The 5,959-nt window shown below is 38.2% G+C and overlaps 1 pseudogene; it reads right to left on the reverse strand.

Annotated features, from left to right (window-relative positions):
* Positions 1 to 5,013: 5,013 nt before the first annotated feature.
* On the reverse strand, positions 5,014 to 5,638 carry LOC101655287 (annotated as a pseudogene).
* Between the last annotated feature and the right edge of the window lie 321 nt (positions 5,639 to 5,959).

The raw sequence follows: 5,959 nt of genomic DNA on the forward strand, positions 1-5,959 counted from the left end.
TTATTTCTTATAACCATAAATATATATATACACAATCATGAATGTCCTGGTCTTGTTTCTCTAGAGAACCCTGTCTAACATATCCAGGTACAGGGACAAAGTCTTAGACCCCTTCCCCACCACCATTTTCCATCAATTACAGACCCACTTAGTTAAGAGCAAGTCAAGTTCTCTTTATCTTATGCCGAGTGCTATGCAAGGTCAAGTTCAAGGAACTTTTTCTAACCTTAGTATTTGCCTCACTCACTGGGTGGTGCAAAAAGGTTGAATACTCAACTAACTGCAAGGTTGAAGGTTAATATATCTACCCATCCAGAAGCTTGGGCATCACCTTTCAGAAGTCACAGCTTTGAGAAACCTACGGAAAGCAACTTCATTGTGCAGCATGTGGGTCCTCCTTAAGTCAGATTGACAAATGACTTTCTTCATGGACAAATTCATTGACAAATGATTTAGTTTAGGCTTTAAACTCTGCTTAGGGAGCAATTCTGAAAAATGTTGCTCTTGCTGTCAGTTTCTTCAGCTTCTTCTCTATGAATCAATTTTAATAAAGTTCTATATCTAAGAACTACGATGAGAATCAAGCCAAGATTGTATGCAATTTGTTATACATTAGCACACCCCTCTTATTACCATTTTCATCTGTAAAAATAATACTTGGTATGATTTGTGACATATATACTTATTTTGTCAAAGTAAAGCATAAAATAGTGTTAAAAATTAAATTCAAGCCCTTTATTCGTTCAGTATTATTTTTATCTTTTTATTATGAATTAGGTTGGGGTTTACATTTCAGATCCTCATTTTGTACTCAACAACCTATCAAACCTTGCAATAGTTGGATTTTTATAAATCACGACTCTAGTTTTGGGATTCTTTTTTAAGAAGCTTTTAGTTCAAAATTCATAAGAACAGGTCTGTTGCTGGGCATATATTCAATGACACAATCATAAAGAACATCATGAGAGATATTCTACTTATCCTTCAAAGCTGCAATTTTATGAAAATTCTTTTTATGTTTCAATGGGAGTTCTCCAAGTATTGTTCTACTTTAATGGACAGACCTTTCAAGAAGTGCTCTGGCAATGTAATTCACACTCAGTTCTTCCATTATGAATTCAATGAGTTTTTTTATTGCTTTCAGAAATGAATCTCCACCCATGGAACACCTATAATGGTAAAAGAAATACTGAAAATGTAACCTTTTTAAAGTAATGAAGCAATGCAAGAGTAAAACAAAACAATATTATAACGAAAGCAAGAAGACTCCACAACTTCTATTAACACTTGTCAAACAGTTGTTTGACTGTTAGATATGAGAAAATGCTTATTTTTTTAAAAAATCACTGTTTCCTAAAAAAGTAAGAGGCAAGCAAAGCAGTCTAGCTCAGCTAGAAATGTGCTGACAGGGACACCTTAGGCTTTTTTGTCTTTTGGATAAAATTTTTTTCTGTAATTTTTCATACAGAAAGAAACAGGCTGGAGTGAAGAACGTGGCTTTTCCTAGCTTTGCACAATGCTTGAATCTCATTATCGCTATTATTTAATCTTCAATTTATTTTGAAGATTACTCAAAAGAATGTATTTTGAATACTCTACACATGTCTTTCTTATGTTGTTGTTAACCCATATGTTTGTCAATCTGTTAACACACTCTTTATTTCCTCAAGTTGCCTCCACTTAGATGAGAAATTGATAGAAAGAGATATGTTGTTGTTAGGTGCCAAGGAGTTGGCTCACACTGTGATCTCATGTATAACAGAAGCACTACCCAGTCATGTGCCACCTCTTGATTGTGTTGTTTGAGCCCACTGTTGTATCCACTGCATCAATCCGTCTCACTGAAGGTCTTCCTCTATCACCTCTGCTTTACCAAGCATGATGTTCTTTTCCAGGGACTAGTCTTTTCTGATCCAGATACAAATCCTTTTCTACTGCCATGAAAGATAGTCTACTTTTCAGTCTCAGTGAGTGGAATGAATTGAAATCTCCTAAGAGTAAATAAAAGAATTTTTGCAAAAGACATTTTACTTTAGCTAGTAGAAGTTTTATGATGACAGTTAGGAATTTGGGGGGTATTGAATCAAGAAAGGACCTGTGGGAAGAATAACACAGCTGTAATTATCTTTTGGATCAGCCGTTGTTTAGGACAAATGAGACACTTTTAGGAGAAGTTAAGAAAAGGAAGAGGTAAGCCATCAGCCACCATGACTGGTTCTTGTTGTGATCCTCTGCTGCAATTTTATAATTCTCTATTTTCAACAGAATAAAAGATGACAATGCATGATGAAGGAATAAACTATATTGCTGGTGTGCTGTTTTATTACCTGCTGTGGTCATTGTTAGGTTCCTTCCAGTTGGTCTTGACTCACAGCCACCCGGTGTACAATTGAACCAAACACTACCCACCCCGTCCTGCTCTGTCTTCACAAATCTCTCCAATGTTTGGATTGGTTGACGTACCTACTGTGTCAATCCATCTAACTGAATATCTTCCTCTTTTTCACTGACCTCTTGCCAAGCATAAGGTCCTTTTCCAAAAACCTGGCGCACATAGCACCAGCAGGGCAGAGATTTTTAGATTCTTACAAAGAAATGGGGTAAATCTAGCTGACATTGATGGAGTTGATATTAGTCTAATGCAGCCCTGAACGACGGTGGGTAAACCAATGGAAACTTCTGTTGTTTTCCCAGTTTGAAGGAGGCCTAAACAAATAAGTTCTGTTCACCTCACATGGGAGGAATTTGAGGGAAAAGTTGCACTTGGGATCATCTGAAGCAGAGGCTCAGACAATTTTGCCCTACCACCAATTCTTTTTGTGCATATAGTATCCAGTCAATTGAGAGCTTAATCTGTACAAGTCAACAAGTCATGAATTGCAGTTCATAGCTGGCCTAAGCGCATATAATTTCCTTTTTCTTATCAGTGTTCTATACTGTTGGCTAAATTAATAACAATCTCAATACCTTATGCCCCAGGGGGATGATTGATAATGTTCTCTAACATAAAGTGACAATGATGTCTCTAAGGCCAACCTGAGACCTATATAAACAAACCATAGACATGTGAATGGATTTGGGCCTGTCATTTAATTCTAGCCCCAATCTCAGAACAATTAGTTTAGTTTGTTTGTTTTATGCAAAGTGGAATATTTATTGGATGATATCACCATGCAGAAAGTAAATTTCTTATGGTCTCACACTCAAATCATATACAATTTAGCAAAGCTAAATGTAAGAAAATAGCAAGGACATTTGATTTCTATATAACAGAGCATAAACCCCCAATTTGCTGCTACTCCAAAGAGCACTTTCAGACTCATCTAATTTGCACAGGCTCTTTCAAAGGGAAGTTCATGGAGACTAGTTATTAATCCAGTTAAAGCACAAGAAGAGAGAAGAAATACACCAAAAGCAAAGTACTCTTTCAGAAGAAGATGCAGAAGAAGAAAACATTAACCACAGCATATGCTAGCTTTGGTTTGCAGACAACCCCAGAGATATAAGTTAAACTGTTAAGACACAAACTATTCAGAAATAAATTACTAAGGGAAGTGCATTCATATGTGATGTCTTGACCCTTGCCTCTTAGAATGCTCACTGTTACCACCCAGAAAGCTTAACTGCTTGGATATTTTTCAAAGAATGAGTGAAGAACAGAGATTTCTAAGAAATTCCTTTTACTTTCCTCAAACTGTAGCTAATTTGAGAAGTGGCCATTTTAAAATCAACTTTGAATCAGAGAATTACTGATCCTACTAGGATAGTAGGAAACTAACTAGTATACTAACCTGCATTTTCAATGTTTTACTCTTTTTTAAACAGCCTATCTAGGTAACAACAACAGCAAAGCCCAGGGAGTTTGGAACCTGTCAGCGATCACTTTAGTATGTTGCATATCCATCAAACACAGAACTAGTATACTAGCTTGTGCATACACGTTCAAACAATTTGGAAAGGTTGGTTGATTCGAGCATTCTAGCTACATGTCTCAACTTGAAGCAGGGTTATCTGTGGTAACAAGTAATTCATTTCCACCTCTATTCTCCATTCTTAACTATCAAACGTGTGAAGTAAACTAGGCACACCAGGGAAAAATAAGTGTCAACAGAGTTCACTTCTCTAATCGCCTCTTTATTTTCCCCTCTTGTTTATGACAAGGAAGGCTACAATAACAACAATGATACAATGGTCTGTTTGGGCACACAGATTAACACCAAATACCATTTTTTATTATGAGATGGGATTCCTATGCAAAACTATACTAGCACCATTGGTCAGTGAGAAAGTCAACTATGCTTTGGGTTGGCTTTGCTGAAATGAAGGAACAAGTTCCTTAACAATGAACCTAGACAGTTGGAATGAGGCTCTTCAACAGCTATTTTAAAACTGAAATGTTGCTAATATTTTTCCTAATGAAAAGGTAAAACTCCTCCTAGATGTTGCACTAGGTCAATTATTTTTATTCTTAAAGACAGCGCCCCCCCCCCCCATAAAAAGAAACCAAAGAAAGGACCCTTTAAAACAAATGCTGCCAATGCAGTCATGTTTGGTGGTAAGAACTGGACCCAATGATCTTTAATTTTAGTATATGAAGCTCTGCGTTAAATGTCCTAGACTTTTAAAAGGATAAGACAAAAATATTCCAAGTGCACAAAATCGGTCTAGAGTAAATGTTAAGAGACAAAACTGTGCCTGGACATCTGAATCCAACGGGGGAAGGGGAACACTGGTGTACAGAGGGGAAAGAAAGGCAGCAGCTTCAGCAACAGGCAACAAAACAAAGGAAAGACAAGGCTAGGTCCTCAGGCGTCTCCACTTCATTTCGGCCCAGTTTGAAAAGGAGCCTGTGGTTTTGAGCAGCCCCAACGCTGAGTCCCCTGGACACTGTGTGTCTGGAGGCTCAGGGGTGCTCTCAGCAGCAGCCAGCGGTGGTTCCTGAGGGCTGGAGACCTGTGATTTCAGAGGAGGAAGAGTTTCCTCTAGGTGTGCTAAGGTGTCTCAGAAAATTCATTAAACGAGGGAACAACGAAAGAAACTGGTCTTGTGTTATTTTTACTAGTCTACCTACCCCAGACAAATTGCTGTCGTTCATTTTGACTGTTGAGTTTGGTCATTGTATCCCATGCAAGGGTGAAAACTGTCTCTTCTCCATTTGTACTGGATTTTGTACTTGTCTCCAGGAATTCAATCCCATAGTCAATTGCTAACTTCTTCCCTCTTTCTTTTGATACTTGTCTGTTGTCATTCGTATCACACTTGTTACCCAGGATCATTCTGTCAATGTCTGAAGAGGCATGCTCTTTGTTGTTTTGTATCCAATTTTAATATTGTCGAATGATTTTTCATTTGTGCTGTCATAGACCAACATAATGCCATGGCTCCTCTATAGTCCGCTGTGGTAATTGTATGGAATCTTTCCTGGCCTGCTGTGTCTCATATTCTGAAGCTTAATTTTCTTTCTGTTGAGTTCTGTCATTCGGCTTTTAAAGTTATTTCCAATGCTGCAGATGAACGTGGTGCTGAAGGCGTCTTTGGAGAAGCGGGACAGGAGGCAGTTCTTGCCCACCCCTGAATCGCCGGTCAGCAGCAGCTTGAACAGATAATCATAGTCCTCACCGTCTTGTCTCTCCTGCATCCTGACCAGGAAGCGAGAGCAGAGCAATTAGTTCTTATGCTATGGCCCTACTTGATGCTTACCCTCATGGAAAGATCACTGAAGACATGCGTGCTACAGCAAAATGGGGCAAAGAAACTAGATGGTGCCCAGCTATCAGAAGGAATAGCATCTAGAGTCTTAAAGAAATATCTTCCAACAAGGAGCCATCTAACTGAGGTGTCAGTTAAATCCACATGGAAGAAACACACCAACTTATGTGATCCAAGGATTGTAAATAATAAAATCCAAATTTGAAGGAGGGAATGCTATCTAAGCTTAAATTGTGAGCAGCCAATTTCC

Source organism: Echinops telfairi, unplaced genomic scaffold, assembly GCF_000313985.2.
Source record: "Echinops telfairi isolate 266 unplaced genomic scaffold, ASM31398v2 ScPeMD7_7469;HRSCAF=8507_1, whole genome shotgun sequence".
NCBI lineage: Eukaryota > Metazoa > Chordata > Mammalia > Afrosoricida > Tenrecidae > Echinops > Echinops telfairi.